This window comes from Bolinopsis microptera, chromosome 7, assembly GCF_026151205.1.
Source record: "Bolinopsis microptera isolate Bmic1 chromosome 7, MBARI_Bmic_1.0, whole genome shotgun sequence".
NCBI lineage: Eukaryota > Metazoa > Ctenophora > Tentaculata > Lobata > Bolinopsidae > Bolinopsis > Bolinopsis microptera.
In genome coordinates this window covers 9,613,022-9,633,277 of record NC_087078.1, presented here as the reverse complement: position 1 = coordinate 9,633,277, position 20,256 = coordinate 9,613,022, and the positions used below count along the sequence as shown (strand labels likewise).

Below are 20,256 nucleotides of genomic sequence, written 5' to 3'. Positions count from 1 at the left end.
GATTACTGGTTCTGAAGTAACATTAAGGAACTATTAAGGAACTAACATTGTTAAGGACGCAGGTCAAGACCAGGGACAAATGAAAATCGCGATTATTTTGACAGACTATACATAAGACTATACATAAAATTTGTCGCAAAAATGGGAAAAATTGCGATCCCGCACATGCCGCGATTTCCTTTTGTCCCTGGTCAAGACACGGTCAGCTTCCTTTGAACTTTAGAATACTCACAACCCTGTACACGGCGGAGCAAGAGAAGGGGTAATGATAGTGTCTACAACATTACCTGTGCAGTCAGGATATTTAAACAGTTCCCTAGCAGGGAGTAACTCTCTACTTTACTTACTGACTGGTACTTTAGATTAATCAGCTCAAACCGTGCTAAGACAATTAAAATTATCTCATTAATTATGCGTAGGTAATTATGATTATGAGTAAATAAAAGGTGAAATTCTGCTGGTAATTTGACTCAAGGCTGACTGTACACAAATAAGATGGCTATAACACAAGAAGGGCAGAATTTGAACGACGCAAACAATGTTAATAGCAAACAATGTTAATAGACGAAGGACTGTAAAGGGTAACGGAGTTGCTAGACCCATTCGATCTACATACATAGCTACTGTAAATTTCAAAATACATTGATTAGTGAGGATGTAAATCTAATAGAAGTTCGCCAAATGTTATTAGATTAGGCTTTTACAAATGATTTAGGAGCTCTGAGCCAATAAAAATATTGCCAGATTTGTTTCGCTAATGACTAAATGACATATCTTAAATGGATTTAGGGGCAGTATATTTAGTAGATACATCTTGAGATCAAATAAGTGCAGATACCAGCCAGTCAATGGGATACTATTCAATATCGTGATCGAATAAATGACACAATGATCTGAAGAAAGCAAGAGATAGGTCGGCAGAGGTTAAACGAGAGTGCAACTGAGCAAATCCTTATCCTGTCTAAAATTTTAAAAAGCAGTACAATAATAGAACAACACTTCTCACGTGCAAAATAGTGTACATAAAACGTTTATACACATGAATATAAACGTTTATAAACAATAAAATACTGTCAAAATGGCTCAACTGGCACGCGTAGGATATTGTGCACACAAAACGTTAACATAAAACGTTTATAAGCCACTATCACATAATCACCACAACTCCAACAATAAAACGTTTATAAGCCACTATCACACAATCACCACAACTCCAACAATAAAACGTTTATAAGCCACTATCACACAATCACCACAACTCCAACAATAAAACGTTTATAAGCCACTATCACACAATCACCACAACTCCAACAATAAAACGTTTATAAGACACTATCACACCAACTCCGACAATGAGACTGGCTTTAAGGAATAAATATCTAACACTGTCAAAGTATCAAATCAGCTCATATTGCATGCATCTCAATATACGATTTGAATACACGTATAATTATGTGACAAATTACAAGAATTCACTAGAATTTTTTAGGAAATGCTCATACATCTAATCTATACATAAATGGCAAATGCCATTGCATGGATCCCAGGATCATATATGAAATAAAAATTGTCTAGCAAGAATCACTGCCACGAAATTCTGTAGAAAGAGACAGTGAAGCCTCAAAGTGATCAAAAGAGCGTGGAAATACCCACAAACAAAGTGTGAAACTGATCAAAATACCATTGAAATGGCCACAAAGCCCCCCAGCTCCACAAATAACCTGAAATGTAATCAGGTCAACAGGGACCACTCCTGATCACAGCGTCTTGGCAAGCTGGGCACATTCCGCAACCAATCTAGAGGTGCCATCCATTGAAATAATTCATCAGCATTCTCTCGGGCTCGATAAATAATTAGGGCGCTCGATACCGGGACCGGGGCTTCGGGTTACGTATAGAAGAAAAGCTGGGAAATATATAAAAAGTAACCAAGGTGCACAGATTTAATAATTTGATAAATTAGGTATCTGGGAATGGTGTAAAGATTACTCACAAGATATTCCCCTTATAGACTGACTCAGTCTGAACAGGAAACACTAATAATTGACAAACTGATAACAACCAAGGAGCTGACAGAACAACCACAATGTAGGGTTAACTGTAATAATGATGCAATGCCTTCTTGACTCCTTCATAAAACAATATGTTGTAACCAAAATAACGCGTGTTTTGCAAGTGCAAATTGCGCGGCATTACCACTACCAGCGATGTTAAACTTGTAAACTGTAATAATGATGCAATGCAGTAAGTTACAAAACAATTCCGACTAAACATCATCAGATTGCACTGCAAGGCTCAGGCACTTAAGAAGCGATACTTTGATACAATTGGGCGGGAAGCACTGGAACTATTAATCAGCTCCTCTTTTTGACTCTTACACCCTCTTAAACTGGTGATGACAAGCTAAATACCGACTCCACCTCCCTCGCCTTCTCTACAAGCAGGACATGGTCTAGAACAGTGTGACTGTGACTGGTAACCCATGGTAACAGTGTGACTGTGACTGGTAACCCATGACCATATCAGTAGTTATACTTATAATCCCAGACCTGTAGTTAACACACTAAATATACTGTAACAGATGAGCCAGGAGTCTGTGTATAATGGCCGGGTGATATTAATACCTCTACCTAACCTTACGTAATATGCTATAGTTGAGTACCCAGCCTTCTAATAACATTTCCCACCCTAGTGATTCCCACTGAAGCGAACTATATTTCAGGTAGAGTAGAGGGGTGACACCCAACAAGTGTGTTTTACACAGGGTGACGTAGAACGGACTAATTCTCAAATCATCGTCTATTCACGCTTCAGTAGACCAAGTTGGTGATTTCCTCGTTAAAGTGAGAACCTAGCCATCCTTATAAGACTATGTTGCCCTGTTACCATAACAACAACATCCTGTCTCATAGTGATCATCAGTGACCAGACAATACAAATTCAGCTTTTGATTAAAACTTGAGATCAAAAGAAAGCAGGTCGTGGTGAGGGACCCACCTACCCTTACTGAGGTGGGTTTGGTACCAGATACCCTAACATTAAACAATGTCCCGGTCTCAACCCAGTGCCCTGTCTCCACGTCACACCGCTGGAAAGTACTAGACTCAACACAATGAGCAGGTCGTATTTACATTGGTCTAACAAATAGGAACAACGGTTTGGAACCGTGCCAGGGAGATCCAGGATGACGCTTTTAAAACGATGATATTAAGTGACAAATAGAATTTAACTGAACTTTCCTTGTCATCAACCGTCAAATAGGAGGTACTAAAACTGTTTAAAAACGTGTAAATAAAGAGAAAGTTTTACGGTGGCCAACCAAAAACGTTGATAAAAAGGGGAGGATATACTAATAAATGTCAGACATCTTCTTGACGAACTTTTATCTTGACCGAAATTATGACAGTTCACCGTGGTAACCTATGGAGAGAAGGAATAAATCACCATGGCAACCAATAACAAGAGGGTATGAAACCACGTGGCAGTTGAGCAGCTGATTCGAGTCGTATACAAGTTCAGCTGATAAAATCAGTAAAAATTAGAGGGGGTATAACGGGTACCAAGTTGGTTCAGAGGCCTGTGACTTGTACTAAGTGAAGGTGAGTATTCACATAAGGATTAGGAGGAGGCCTGGTACGAGAAGCGGTAAAAACTTCCCATTACAATTACATTCTTCCCACCAATCTCAAATGAAGAATGAGTCAAAGAGGAGTAGTCCACAAAATGTCCTGATGTAAGTAATGAACTGCAAGTACATCCGCAAAGTTTCCAGAGATTATGGAGCTTCAATTGGTTATTATCCCCCCTGGCACTAAACGAGAAGAGGTGGACACTTTCCATTAGGATTAGCATCATACAATTACGCAAGCCTATTCCCACCATTCACCGATTGAGGGCTCTAAGCATATAATCGGTGCAAAAACGGAATGAAAGCTTAATATAAGTTAAAGAGTCAAAGCATGGAGCAGTCCAAATATTCCCATGACGCAACAAATGATATTACAAAGGAGCAACAAATGAATTGCAAACATCCGCAAAGCTTCATGAGGAGTTTAACGAGTTGGTGACGTTAAAACGGGACTAAAAATTAAGTAACGGTTGCAACAGAAAAAAAAATCTGGAACATGACATCAGATATAGTCATGGACAAAAGGATTTCGCGATTATTTTGGCAAAAAATCGCGATACCGCGAATTTTAACAGACTATACATTAAACTATACATAAAATTTGCCGCAAATAATGGGAAAAATCGCGATTTCCTTTTGTCCCTGGATATAGTAAGATAACGAATCTAACAGCATAAAAAGAGGATGCAAATATACAAGGAACCGAAATGTCTGAGGGTAACACAATACAATAACAGTGCGATGAGTACCACCACAACTTTTGGGGTATCAGTGGTGAAATGTACTGACCGAGCTGGGGATGTGTTGTCACGATAGACCGCACTGTAGAGGTATGGTACTGTACTGATAGACTATGCCGCTATCTTCAATATCTTGATCACAGCTCAAAGTACACAGCACTATGAGAATTAACGGTATATATATATCGACAAATTGACAAATTGACCAAACCTTGATATGAAGATATTATTAGCATTAAAGGTGCAGTAGCCAGAACACAGTCAATTCATAAAGTCATGAGGTAGTCAAATAAGGAAACGACTATTTTTGGCAATAAATAAAGATAAGGATCCGGGGTTTGGCTTTAAATTCGCCAAATCTAAGCGTGATCTAGTGAATCAAATAGAGTAGTAGAAGCAGCAGTAAGAGCAGTAGTAGCAGTTGAGGTAGCAGCGATGTGAGAAATATGATTCAAGGTCTAGACGCCCGGTCAGTAACAGCCAAAATAGTCGGACACTATAAAGATATTGGTGAAAATTAGAGTTTGTAGTGTACTGGTTAGTCATGTATAACGACGATTTACTGTGCAAGGCAATTAGATACACAGTAATGCAACTACACAAACCTTAACAGTCTAAATTAGGTCCCCCTCACTCAATCTCAGACAAACTTAGACTAGGACTCTAGGTCACTAGGTCACTAGGTCTGCCTTACTCTTAGATCTGAGTGTGTCTGTCATAGTAGCTACAGAGTGGAGAGACGTGGCAGCTCCCGTCATGTTATTAAGTACGGTGCAGACAGCAGCTCATTTCTGGAAGGCTCACATACCAGACTGAGACTGAAAACCAGGGATACTGTACTAATAAGGGTCAGTGCGTATCTGTGTGTTTTTATAATCAATACCGGGAAGCTCGTTTGAATAGAAAATGGACAAATTACGCATTTTGGAATTTTCATAAGTATGGAGCAGACAGAAAGTAATTTGTAAAGGAGTAAAGGCTAGCACCCACCCGTCTGAGACTATATAATTATAAACTTCTCCTCCAGAAACCTCCACTTATATCATATCATATATGCGTGTTTAAATAAGTAAGTAGACTAGATACTGTGGAGGTCAGTACTTTTAAATAGAATTGACAAATTGGTGGAATCTTGGGTTTTACATGTACTGTTCCAACAGTAATGTTACCCACTGCTCCCTAGCTTGAGATAACAGTGTAGTAATCTTGATTTAGTTGCTGGCCGGTAGGAGATCGATCAAAACGATTACAAGCGAGACAGAAATTAAGACAGTCTGCAAAATATTAGTACAGGTGGATAAGATGGAGCATGTAGACATTATTTTGACCATGCAGCTAGAGTGAGCTAGACGGGGCACCTCTTCGGTAAAGTAGCTAGACGGTAAAGTAATACAGACAGCATATTATTCTAGGATCCTTATTAAGTTATAAGCTGAGAGCGGAGAAAAAAGTGGAACATCTGAGAAGATAGTAGAAAATGGAGTAGAAGATATTATAAAGGAGCAGACAGGTCAGCTCATCTGAGAAGAAGATAGTAGAAAATGGAGTAGAAGATATTATAAAGGAGCAGACAGGTCAGCTCATCTGAGAAGAAGATAGTAGAAAATGGAGTAGAAGATATTATAAAGGAGCAGACAGGTCAGCTCATCTGAGAAGAAGATAGTAGAAAATGGAGTAGAAGATATTATAAAGGAGGCCTTTATAGGAAGGTGGAGCGTGCAGACAGGTCAGCTCATTGTGTTAAATATAACAGTACAGACATCAACTGAATACTTAACTAGGTTGCAAGGACCTCAACTACTGAGAGCGGTTAAAGGACCCAATCTATTGCCCTTTCGATGATCTGTTAAGATACATATCTTTAATAATCCACATGTGAGAGATTACCTTGCTTATGTAATGTCTGCTAACATGTAATGGTTGGAGAAGGGACTAATTTTCATGTTTTCTTTTTTGAACAAAACAATTTTGTCGGCATTTTTTGTGAAGATGGTTTCAAAACCAGTGGTTTAGAAAGTTATAAACCAGTGGTGTCATTGTGCATTGATACTGTAACCAGTGGTTACTGTCTCTTATAGTAGGGAAATGTAATAATGAGACTGCCAATCCAGTGATTTTGTCAATCCAGGCGCCACATATCAGTAAAAATTGCAGGGACTGCATTGCAAGATTGCAAACGGTGCAACTCCTCACTAACGCACTAATGACGGTGCAAATACTGCAGCGTGTCTGCATTGCAGACAGCAGTATAACGCCGGACCAGCCCAACAAAACCCACAAAATAAACAGCATCTGTGAGCAGCATCTGTGAGTGGGCGAGTCAGACAATGTACTATTGTCTCTACCAATTTGTAACCGTCAAATATACTTATTTCTGAGGATGTTAGTTGCCGAATATTATACTTTATTGGTCTCTTTCTGACAAATGATGACTTAATACAGTCATATTACTCATGAACAAATAGGCAAGAATGCAAGCTTCTTTGACGATAAGAATAGACCTGAAACTTCTCAACCTCGACAGACATTATAAATCAATTTCTGGTTGGTATTTTCCTATTTTCAAAGTACTATTGGCAATTTTGTTGTTCAACAACACAAAGACATGACTTCACAAATGCACAAATGGAAAATGGAAACAAAGAATTGATAGTAAACAGACCTAAGTGGCGCTAAACAATCAATAAAACTTCTGAAAGTATCGTGGAGAAACCAATATTCGAACAAAGACACAAAGTACTCACACATCAATTGATCACGAGGATACAAAGAAATTGAGCAACATTGCAGCCAACTCGGTATAACTACTTTAACTACTCAGACTCAGACCAAATAAAGAAGACGAAGTCGTGAGCCAATTGATTGTTCTAAACGGTCGTGGGGAAACTGTTTGATAGGCATAAAATATTGGGTGGGTTAGAAGCATTTCACACCACTACACGGTCAAAACCAACAAACTGACAGACGGAAAAATAGACTAATGGACAACCTTCAAATTTCTAAAGTCTATCTTAATGTAAGATAGCGGAAACAACTGAACTTTAAAGTTGTAGCTGGACAATCTGCATCCTTCAGTGACGACTTAATGGCTATAAATACAACATACACGTGCATTTAGGACAGGCTACCTAGTGTAACAGGCATTGGTTACCTAGGTTACAGGCATTGAGGCAGGGTGAGAGCGACGACCGTCATGCGACTCCAATGTTTCCGGCAAAAACATCAACACAAAGGGTGAACAGCTTCCTAATATCAACAGTTCTATCAGTGACGTGTAGTCTATGGGCAGTGCATTTATTGTTTACGTATAGCGATCGTAGGAGGAAAAATAGGAAAAGAATCAGGACTTGACGAACAAATAACATATAAATAACATATAAAATATATAATCGGAAAGACACAGAACCATAGAGCTCTAGATAGAACTGTTCAAGTGTTCAACAAATCAACAGCTCACACTCTTACACCTGTAGTCTCATCACGTGACCACATGCCCATATAAGGAATAATCACGTGACCATATTAGGAATTATCACGTGACCATATTAGGAATAATCACGTGACCATGTACCTACATCACACACTGTTTACTCACACGTATATATACCCGGCAAGATTACCTGACATTATTATATTTGGTGTGTATTTACGAGTACATTGACAGTGGCGGGCAGGATTATAATGTACACGGTAAAATTTCTTATATATTAGTTAGTTTAACTTATAATATGTTATACTTATCTTAACTTACATATACTACTTAGTTTAACTACTGTAAGTTTACCAATTAAAGTTAGCAGCTTGCAGACGAATTATGCCTGCAAAGTAACGAATTTACAATCGAGCTGAAAAAAATAAATGCTACGTTATGTACCTTAATTGCAATCGATAACTTTTCTAAGCACTGTCCTTAAGATACCGGGGAACTTTACCAAGCGGTGTAACGCGGTACTTGAGCGGTTATTAACCGGTCCTTAACTGTCCGTAAACAACTCTAAGCCGGCATTAGATTAGTTCTGGACCAGTTCTTGACAATCTCAAGAATGGAGGTTGGCTTTTGACCTACAATCCAGAGATCCGATTAAAATGATGGACAGCTGTGAAGACTGAAGATGCTAATAACAATGGAGCTAGCAGAAGTTTCTACTTGTGGATCCGGCAAGAAGCGTCAGTGATGTTAATAACGCATGTTATCTGTTAGTAAAGTAAATTAAAGTATAATATGTTCTTCTTTGAGTCTTTATAATCTTAGATATAAATATGTATTGCGCAATTTGTAGTAAACCATGATATTGCTATGTATTCCTATTTTGATTGTCAGACTGGCTGAAGTTTAAAGTCAGTTGACGGGTAGTTCAAGTTCCTTAGCTCAATTCAAGCCAGGAACCGGCAACCAACTAACTAGAAGAAAAAGAATACGACTGATGACAATGATACGACTTTGCTCAAACGAAAAGGAAAAGTGAGTTAGTCAGTTACCAGACTAATGCAGACAGGAAGGGAAAATAATTCTACTAAAGAGCAGCCTTATCATATGCATCCTCACTATTATAACCCAACAAACAGGACTTTAAAAACTCAACTTTAACAATTGAACAGACAGATATAAAGGTTAGAGGTAGCAAATACAGCGCGTTATATCGATCAATATTTAACAAAGTTATAACTTTAACCGTTCACAACTTTAACAGTCTAACCCGGAACCGTTCAACAGTATAAGATACTAAGAGGGCACCAAAGGGTGAAGATGACTGCAAATTAGCAGGATTAGTGTGCAACTGCTAAACCTTCTCTAGACTACAAACTCAAAAGAAAAAACCTAGCTGTTAAAACCAGGCATTGACAGTGGGTCAAAGGTAAACACTTGCAGGTTTACCTCCGTATAAGGATGATATCCCAACGTGATGCCTTATGCCTATAAAGATACGATTGACCGACACTTAATTCGCCGACATTTCGTCTCCTAGGACGTTTCATCCCCTATACTAAACCTTGTTTAAAGTGTTGATCTACTTGTACTTGGTGTACTCTTATATTCATACAAACAGCTGGTCAAGAGTATGTTTGCTGTTCACATACAAGACTATAAAACTGGTAAGGAACTAGTCAAGAATTGACAGAGAACCGGAAAATATCCTCGCATACAGCACTAGGGAGGGTTTGAAACTCGACAGGATTATTCAATATTCGTGGAGTAAACAAGTCGATTGATTGAGGAGCACTACCCAGAGGCATTACTCGGCACTAACGCCTTAAAATCTTTAATTACAACCAAATATAAATATATGCACACAATGTATAAAATATGAAACAGTCTAAACTGATCACAATGTTTTACAGTCAGTAAAGCACTACTCAGCACACAGGTACAATGTTACAAATGTAAACTGTAAACCAGCATACGGAGAAGATTTGTAAACAACTGGTCAACAACAGCAGGAAGTACAAGACAAGTATAAGACAAGAACACCCGCTGATCAGAGCGTGGTGTGGATCTGATCAGAGTCAGTGCAGACACATGCTCAGCGAGAGTAGGAAATCAAACAATAGGCCATTAGTTCAAGTTCTGTGTAATTATACCGTTACAATAGCCTACTTAGAGGAGGTAAATCCGGGGCAGAGAATGGTGAAGGATCGCAGAAAATTCAAAAGAAACAAATGACATAGTAATACTAATCACACAGAGATATTGTAACCAGATCGGGGCCGGGTTTATTCATACTTTTCTATATTCCGCACAATTAGTCACCTGCAGACGAGACCTTCAATATAAAATAGCACTGATCTAGAAAATACGCGGTCTTAAAAGAGATGATGTGTTAACAACTTCCACCGGACAACCAGGAAATTGGATTCAACCTCCCGTGAGTTGGGGAGCGAATTAGCGGCTCACCAGAATGTAGGTAGGTAGCTGTATAGGTACTAACTAGTAGGTACTACCGCGGTAATGCGCTGTAATCAGAATATAATAGGGTCGAAATGAAGTGGAAATGTAATGCTATGAGAATTGCACGCTGCATTAGCCGAGGAGGTTAATTTAGTGCGTTGTCAGAGATATTTTGGGAGACAAGGCATCTGGAATTTGTTAGATATAACAATATATATAATATAGCTGAAGTTGGTTTATAGGCTTGGGATCGGAAATGTTAGGCAGGTAGGTATTTCTAGTTTTTCTGTTTTTAAATTTAGCGGGAAAGGACAACGATTGTAAATAAAAAACAGACAAATGTGAGATTGATAATCTTTTGCATCGACTAAAGTGCTTAGATCAAGTAACTTGTTTAAGCTAGAGAATAAACAGTTGTGAGGTATAACAGATATAACAGTTAGGGAAATGAAGGCCATATGTGCAAAGTCGGCTAAAGAATTATAAAGGTAAAGTGGAAATAAAAATAAAATTGCCGTGCTGCCAGGAACCTTTAGCATGGTGTCAACGGCAAAGAATTCTAAAGCCTTAGCGGAAAGTATATGAACTATAGGAAAAAGGAGCAGATGCGAAATGAGATGAGATTGAACATCATTTATGCAACAAAGACTAATACGTTTGGATATCTTTTTAGAAACTTGATAGAACAGTTTAAATCAAAGTTAGATAAGAATGAGCGGAAATAAAAATGAAATTGCCGTGTTGGCAGAAATGTGAACAATGCTTTTAGCATGGTGTGAAAGGCAAAGAATTCTAAAGCCTTAGCGGATGTATTGTGCCTCCTGAATATTTAACACCTAACGGTGAGTGAGGGTGTGTTCAAGTTTCGACGGAATCGTCGCGGAAATTCTTAATTTTTAAAACGTCTGAATTGTGAGCCATTGGTAGTTCAACTAGAACGTTAGGCTTTGATAAACTAAGTAATCAGGGAAAATGGTATTCATTAAACTGAAAAATAATATCGAAAAAAACTGAACAGTAGAATAAAAGAACGGAAAAAAACAAAAATGAAACTTTCAGACTTTTTCAAACTCTTTCAGTTTCATTCTACAACTTCCTCGATTTCATTGTAATTTTTGAAACATCTAGAAAGAATCAAAGAATCACACGTACTAACTGGATAAATCTCCATGGCACACTGAAACTAGTGTAGTTGTCATGGTAACTACACTCAATTGAAACCAGACTTGAATATTCTATGCATGATCAATAAAGTCTGAATTATGATCATATCATGATCATATTATCATTTATCAACATACCTGTGATCAGAGAGGGGCCTTTCTGCAAAAATATTTGTATATGCAGTGTCCCCTTGGATATTTTCATTCTGGGTCGGAACTCTAAAGCAAAACTCTACAACTGTAATTACATCTCTACGTACAATAAAGAAAACCATATATACCATTAATACTTTCAAGTTTCAACACTACTATATAACAAATAATTTGAGGAAACGATGTAACAGAGTCGATATATTTTAATGTTGCCATGGGGTGGCAAGTCCCCATACATCGCAGTCCGGTAGTTTCATTGCGTCTTAATATGATATGCATGGTAGAGCACAGCAAGGACGACCAAGACAAAGCTACTTGTCCATGTTACTGAAGGAAGTTGGGAAAAATTCTAAAGAGGAAATGCGAACCCTGATGCGGGACAGGGATATAAGATATGGAGGGGGTTATCTGTCGCAGATCGGACTTAGTTCCGACATAGTATGTCGGAACTAAGTATATTATGGTGAAAACCATATGTGTTCTTGAAAAGGGAGGTTAAACAGACAACCCAGGTAGCGCTACTACAGGAAGGAATGCAGGCTTAAATTTTGCCAAGATTTGAATTCGGACGTTTATACCGACTAAACTCTTAATTATGAGCATAATTGCTGGACTAAACAAAGGATGAGGTTTAATTAGTACAGACGTAGCTTCAACACTAGGAAACAGTTGATCTGGGGCTGATCTATGATCTAATAATCCTGGAACTTACAGTTCATAAAATCGGATGGGCGGATAATGAACTGTGGTTTAAAAAAAGATCAACATCTGTCGTGCATCTGTGGTTTATTTTCGGCATTGAGTTTCTGTTTATAGAATTATGGATATAAACCTACTAAACCTTAGTCGATGTCTAATTAACATCCTTTATGAATCTGAATTGAAGCTATATCTCCCCATATCTGGAGATCAAGACAGCAACAGCAGCCGAAAAGACACTGGGGCAGTATAACTGAATAGCAAATCAACCTGAACAAATTCGGAGGATCAACTTAAGACAAAATTAAAACATAAACCTCAAAATTGAACTGTTGCAGTGAAGTTCAAAAGACTGAAAGAAATCAATGAACATATAAGCACAGTACGTTAAACTCTGATAAAAGTACGATCATGGCAGCTTGTGAAAAATCGGAAAGTCGGGCGCCACGTTACTGTGGTTACTATGGTTACCACGTTCTCACGATTGTGGTGCCTTGTAGATTTTTGATAATTGTGGTAAAATATCCTGAGTATGCGTACTCAGGATTAACCACATTCAGGAACCAAATTCAGGAACCAGACAGCCTAACGAATCCAGGACAAGCCACAAGATACAGCTGTGAGATACATGTGTGCTGTCAGCTACTAAGCAAACCGTTAGAAGAACCGCAATTAACGAAACAAGTTCGTGGACTGGACGAACTCGGGACAAAAATATCAGGATATAAATATTTATAAGATATCTGGGTATCTATATCTGTGAGATACAACTTGTCAGCTACTAGGAGAACTACTGGGAGGAACTCCATCACACGGCAAAGAAAACGGCAAAATTTTCAAATCCTTCGTCGATTACAACGTGGGATAAATGCACAGAGCTACCTTTGACATCATACATTCATACTGCGATCAAAGAATTTACAGTAGGGAGGATCCCTTCACACTCAACGTTAGCGGCAAACACACTTCTCTACGTAGCAGCTCCAGATAGGAGATATATAAACAGCCTTACAAATTTAACCAGAGGTGCACTGTTGAGGAATGGATGGTTCTAGTGTCTTCAAAAGATTGAAAAGAGACAATCACAGAGAAATGAATAAATTACGTACTACGTACTCACGAAGCTGCACTAAGAAGAGCATGAGGGAAATACCAGAGCCGTATAAAGCAGTAAATATGCTGGATTTTCTTAGGGTCAACGCTAAAGAAGAATGTGTCAACACAAGTTAGTTTGCGACAAATTGAACGACATTTACCCGACTCTCCGGGAACCTCGTGGGAAGATTCCCGTCATGTTCCCACCTCAAATTACAACAAACAAATTACAAATTACGGCCTTATTACGAAGAATCCACAACCCGCATTATGTTTCTGTTACAGCAACCCGGAATATAACACAAGCAAAATGAAGTTATAAAACCTACAGAAATACCACAGCTGTGACAATACCAGCAGTCAGGATGGGAGGTTCGTCAACTGTTAAAAGCTCTCTCTCTCTCCGAATAGTACGGAGGGAGTAAACCGGGTCTTTGGCAGCTGTTACATGCCTGGCATTCCTTAGATGCAGAGCACACCTGACAGGCTGAGACGCTGCGTCACAGTTGCCATGGATATAGTCGCCCTGGAAATACACTCTAGTGGATCCAGGCGTCGGCTCGTACCTCTAATTCTAAATCTGTAAGAGTCTGCTCGGGTTAGAGAGGGAGGAGAGGAAGAGGCTGAGAAAAAGCAGGAACTCTTTTAAGTTTGATGTGAATGTCGTTGAGATGGGGATGCAAAATTCTTGACGTGTCTAGATTTCGCGTGACTATATTTCCATATTTGTTCTGCACTAAACTCAGCAATCACGTGACGCTTTAGAAATATTCAAATATTCACAGGGTTTTAAGGGGTTTCATTAATGTAATGGAAAACTGTCAAAACATATTTTCAGTTCTTCATTGCTGAGCAGCTAAATTCCATCCAGAGCCTTCGAAAATTCCTTTGAGAGCCTGGAGGTATGGTATGAAATTAACAGAATAAGACCTAAATATCTGGAAATAGCAATAAATAACTGAATAATACCTAAGTTTGACAGGTCCCGGACGGTCCCAGGTAGCTAGGACTAACAGACCCGGACCTCAGCAGGAATTTACTTGATTATTAAGTTGCTGTTTCAGAGCATGATCTGTCGCTATGACCTAGATTTGGCCCGCAAATAGAATGTTGGGATGCCCTACAAATTTGTTTTCAACGAAGTTAAACTGGTGACAATATCGTCAGATAAGCCTACTTGTTGGGTGTCATGGGTGATTGGGTGAGATCATGTGACAGTTATCATGTCGTTAGCCAGTATCTGCATCCGCTAAACCATTTTATCTGCAACTTTGCAAAACAATGCCATCACCATTTTAATCTACATTTTCATCGAAGCAACATCAATTTCCAGTGAGATCTCAAATTTTGACGGACAGTTCAATAAGAAGATGAGAGAATGAGCGTTATCAATTTCCGATAATTCTACAAATTAGGGCACAGCCATTTCATTTTCAAATGAGATTTTAAAAGGACCCTTTACATTGCTAATTATCGCCTAAATGACCTAAGCGGAATTGGCTGATAACTCTAAATTTTACATAAATAATTCGCGGGAATATATTGATTTTATGAGTATGATGTCAGGACAATCGAAATAAAGGAAGTTGTGCGGTCGATAAATCGAGTATAATTTTAAAACCAAGAATCGCTTTTGGAATCCGTTTTTAACAATAAACCCTGAGATAATTTCGAAATTTGAATTGCTCCGATAAGCTTTTAAAATATTCCACGTGACCATTTTGGCATTTTGAGGCTTGGAAACATAACAGAGAAACAAAAGTTATTCATTAAATCCGGAGACATACAAAATATTGCTAAAACAAGGTTATCATCTATAAATAAAATGACGTTCCAGTGCAACAATTCTTTGGGATGCTACTTGTGTTAAAGTGTTAAAAATATAGTAATATGTTTGAAACAAAGCAAGGCTTCTACACATAACAAACCAAAGCGGTACTGACACAATACAAACGGGACAAATGAAACATTCTGTATTTTGAATAGGAAATATGGACCTACAGGGTTAATCGGATAAGTAAGAAAAAGTAAACAATCAGATATTTTAGAAGGGAGAGTCTTTGTCACAATGGTTCATAGAAACACGATGGGACTTTCCGGAAATGGGGAGCAATCCAATTTATACACGAAGACAAATTAAGCTGCTAAAGTTCTGGTCTTATCAAATCTTACCTTGTCTTTTATATAACAGCAAATACAAATTTTGAAAAGTTCATTCTGGAAATTCCCGAACCTCCTGAGCTGCCATACTTTAAAACTGTCGAAGATTACAGAAATTGGAAAATTACAGAAGTTGGTTTCTCATCAAAATCATGAAAACATCTAACCCTTTTTCTAATTTATCGTCAGATAAGGGCAACAGGAAAAGTGGTAATGAAACGGACGTTATTAAGTTACGTGCAGTGCAAACTTCTCGATTGTCAACACCCTGAATCAACGTAAACTTGTTCCTGAATATTGAGATCCTTCTTCTCACCTCACGGCATACGGAGCGATTAACAACTTAGCAGAAAGCGAAGAAACGATGATAACGACTATATACTGAAATTATAAAATTATCACGAGATAACACGTTAAGATAGACCAAGAAACTAGACCATGTCACAGTATAGATAGCAAACTACTTCACTAACGTCAAACAAAGATCTCGAGGGGGACACATAAAATTCTAGATAGATACTTTTCGAAGGGAACATTTAATGCTACTTACAGACTTATTTTAATAAGTCATCTCTACACGACGGCATCATACTTACAGGAGAGTTAGTTAATATTTGCCGACTATTATCTTATAAAGCCTGGTATATGCCAAATTCTTGAACCCACTCCCGGCTAGATTTACGGCTCGGAAGAATCCCCCGTGGCCCACGTACCATGACACATTACAGCCCGGACGATGGAATCTCAAAAATTATTTGCTGTCTGATTTTTGGCTGATCGTGCTTCACAGCCTCTTGTTTTGACAAAAGCCATTCTAGCTCGACGATATTTACCAAATATTTGACAGATTTACGAAATTTTTGAAATATTAGCGTGCTGCTTCAACAGCTGAGGCCCAATGGTGAACTAAAAAATATTATAAGTGTCGATATATTCAAGCTGTTAAATTCTTGGCCAGTCAAGAGTAAAGCGTGAAATGCGGAAATAGGCACAAAAATTTTGGCACACATGTCACAGAACTAATATCATTATCAGTCAACACCATATCCCATGGTCAACGAGTTGAATTATTTAGCTTACTTACTTACTTATTTATATTATATATACGGTTAAAAATGAAGCTCTAAAAATTCACAACCAAGCTCAGGAAAAACCTAGAAAAACTGGAGTCAGGAATAAAATCACTATTAGATAACATCCTCTTTTAATGAAATGCCTGGTAAAACTCCGAACAATCACGACACGAAAAAGGTAAAATTAGAAAATATTCAAGTCATGAAAGCTCACGTCAGTAGACAGACCAGCTGACAGAGAGGGAGGTTGCGGAGCACCTGACATTAACTCACGGTCTCTGATATGAGGGGAAGGAGAATGTAAAGATTGGCAGGGCGGGGATACTGTTGTGGTGTTGTAAGGTAAACGGGAATGCCGCGCACCTTACACTTGCATAACACGCGTTATTTTCTTACAACAACTGATATTACGTAGGAGCAGTGTGATCCTCCCAAATAAAAGGCATCTGAGTAAGGAAAATGTAAACTGAAGAGAGATCTTGACATATAGTTTACTAGTTGTAAGGGCGGGGAAGTAGAGTGGTGTGAGCGTATACGGGTGTACTAGTTATAAGGTACGGTTGGAGTGATTCTTAAGTACGGTATCACAACCAGAGCTTCTATTTATACATCACCAGATTGAATATATGTACATTGGATAAACTGTTGTAACCTTTTAAAAATGACAGGTTTTTGACCAATGGAAGACCGCGGATAGACGAGCCGTCCAATGAGAAAGAGGTATTAACAAGAGCATGGGTTAGAATGTATAACTACACGACACATGTTATAGGAGACACTTGTCAGACTTTGACACAATCAAAAAGTGAAGGAAAATTTTAAACGTCAGAAGTTTCCAGATAAGTCTGCGCTTCCAGAGAAATATTGAAATGTTTATCGGCAATATCCATTGATGCCGATTGAAAATCATTTTAAAGTCATTTTATAGACCCATCAAACATTTGAATGTGATACGTAGTAGCAATTATATCCTGGATTCCTGGATTCCTGGATAGCGCACATAATGTGATCTGATTTGTACTAGTGAATCCATCATATTCATTTGAATAACCCATTTGGCACCACTGATTTTAAGTGAATTCATTTATAATACCAGAGAATGGTGCCAACAAAGCTTGTTGGCAATGAATCTGATGGTTCAGTGGATCCATTGACGCTGCATCCGCTTTCAAGGTATTTTGATGATATTGATAGCGTTGCTACCGGTTTGTGCTAATCGATTAATAACATCAAATGGCACCATTGGCGATAACTTGGATGTCTCATGATAAACAGAGTTTTTACCAACAAAGCAATGTGAAAAAATAAGGCATCAACATGAAGTAGCAGTTAAAATTATTATGAATTAAAATTCCCACAGCGCAACAAACTATTTTGCAAATTAAACTAAAAATTCACAAGCTGACAGCTTATGTAATTACAACAATTTAAACCTGGCTATTTAACTCTCATTTGTGCTGTCATTAAAATATGTCACTCAAGTCTTGCTTGAGAACGTTCCACACAAGTTGACATGAATTTTCACATCAACAGGAAATTATACAGCTCTTGACTTTCATCCAATTGCATTTTGCTACTCACAGGCTAAGGTCATAGGTGAAAATGGAAAAGAGATGCTAATCTGCAATCTTCATGCATGATCTTGCGAAGTTGTTACCCTTAACAAGTAAACAAATTCTAAGCGGCAAAACTGGGAGTGAAGCGTGAACGTTGGGAAGTATGGATAATCACTGAAGTGTAAAGCCACTGAAATGTCAAATAGTTGATGTCGGGACTTCAAACAAACTACCAGCGGCGGGATTTCTCCGGAATTAGCTGCATATCCTGATCATCACGTTTTATATGATCATACTATTACTCATGAAAACTTGTAGACAGTAGAGTTATAACCGCGACAAGTACCACTTAATTGGATGGGGGCTTCCTACAGCATTTGTCATGTTTATCCCTGAATATTTGGTCCCAAGAGAGTGCAATACGGACATGATCATGCTCCTCGATTAATGATCACGCTAGAGTATGCCGCAGACTCAAGATTTAGCTAGTACGTTGCAGATCGAGATTTGGCATCCTAGATTAAGCACCAGGTGTCACAGACGGCTTGACGCATATGACAATGCAATGGAAACTTACTATAATCAGCTATAACTACTACAGCTACTATAACTTACTATAATCAGCTATAGTAGCTGATTCGAATCCTCACAACCACACAATGTGAAATTCGTTATCCTAGGAAGTTTTAACAATCGTCAAATGTTCAAATTCAAATAACAAAATATAATTTACGGGAAACCAAAGGAAATTATGCTTCCAAATGTAACGATCACGCTCTCGAGTATGTTGAAGATTCTATCAAGCTCATGTTCCAAATTTGGCATTCTAGAACAAGCGCCCGACGTCATGGATACGGCCTGAAAGTTTTAAAAATTCCATTTTGGATAAAAGCATCGCCTGAATGAATTTTGACGATCGGCGAGTGAGCGAGTGGCTAATTCGAAAATTCTAGAAAGTTACAGCTCAATAATCAAACCTTAAAATAACAACAAATTGTTCACAGGAAACCAAAGGGTCGTTTAATTATAAAGGACAATATTAAAGTAGATAATATTTCAAACAAGTGGAAAAGTTGGCGAAAGTTACAACAATCTTCAAACCATCAAATATAATGATTCACAGGAAACCAAAGGTGAGGTGCTCCGCCGGGACTAAAAGCCAGACTTTCTCAGCTAATCCACAAAATGAGGAACCCATAATGACCTAAAATTGGAGTAATTTCTCAATCATTGTTTCAGCTAGGGAAGTGCAAATATCTTTGTTCAAATTACAATTCAGGGAATTATCGGAAAACGACAGGGGCTTGGACACCACTTTTGTTAATGCGTTTCCAACAACTTCGTTCAAGAGCGGTACATGTGGTGCCAGGACCCGATCTCCGACAATCTATTGTCAAATTTTAAGCACACATCAGAAGCCAGAGTGAAAACATTTAAAACGAAATAATACCCGAATAAAAACATTGTAAAAGGTTCTAATCCTTTTCACATGACCAGGTATTCAGGAATAACAAAACATGAAGTTATTAGGTTTGAAGTCGGTCTGCAAATTAGTTCTTATCAAGGTGGACTAACACGAATAACTTGATTAACTTAATAAGGGACCGTGGGGGCCACTTTGAAAAGAGCGCTGACGTAACGCTCCAAGACAAATGTCACTTAACTAAACGTCACAGACGTAACGGGATTTCAACAGGTGGAACTCATTTGTCAGCTTCTTCGTAAACAATTTCGTCACAATTAATCGAATAGCTGTAAACAACGACTGATAGTGGGGTTCTATGATCTATTTGAGTTTTTCTGATGGGATTGGTGGCAAATTATTTGGCAATTTGAACGAGGATAAAGTCAGCCGGCCGACATCTGCAATAAATCTAATTAGAAAATTACGGTCCAGCAATTTGAAGATGAGGAGATTGAGGAGCCGGAGTCCAAAATTGAAGCTCGTGTTGACCGTTTATCAATTTAGCGTTTAGAGGGGTGTAAATTGTAAAACAAGATAAGGAAACTGGGTTCAGATAATGCTATAATGAGGGGAACTGGACTTTATTGATATAATAATTGGTTTTAAGTAGTGGTCTTATCATATTCCAGTCAGATCT

The 20,256-nt window shown here is 38.3% G+C and overlaps 1 protein-coding gene across 2 annotated transcripts in view; it reads right to left on the bottom strand.

Annotated features, from left to right (window-relative positions):
* LOC134818118 (septin-2B-like) overlaps nucleotides 1-19,981 on the bottom strand; it is a 35,450-nt gene extending 15,469 nt beyond the window's left edge. For both annotated transcript variants that reach the window (XM_063827544.1, XM_063827545.1), the window contains exon 1: nucleotides 19,971-19,981. The gene's annotated coding sequence lies outside the window, so the exon portion shown is untranslated. The remainder of the gene's footprint in view (nucleotides 1-19,970) is intronic.
* Between the last annotated feature and the right edge of the window lie 275 nt (nucleotides 19,982-20,256).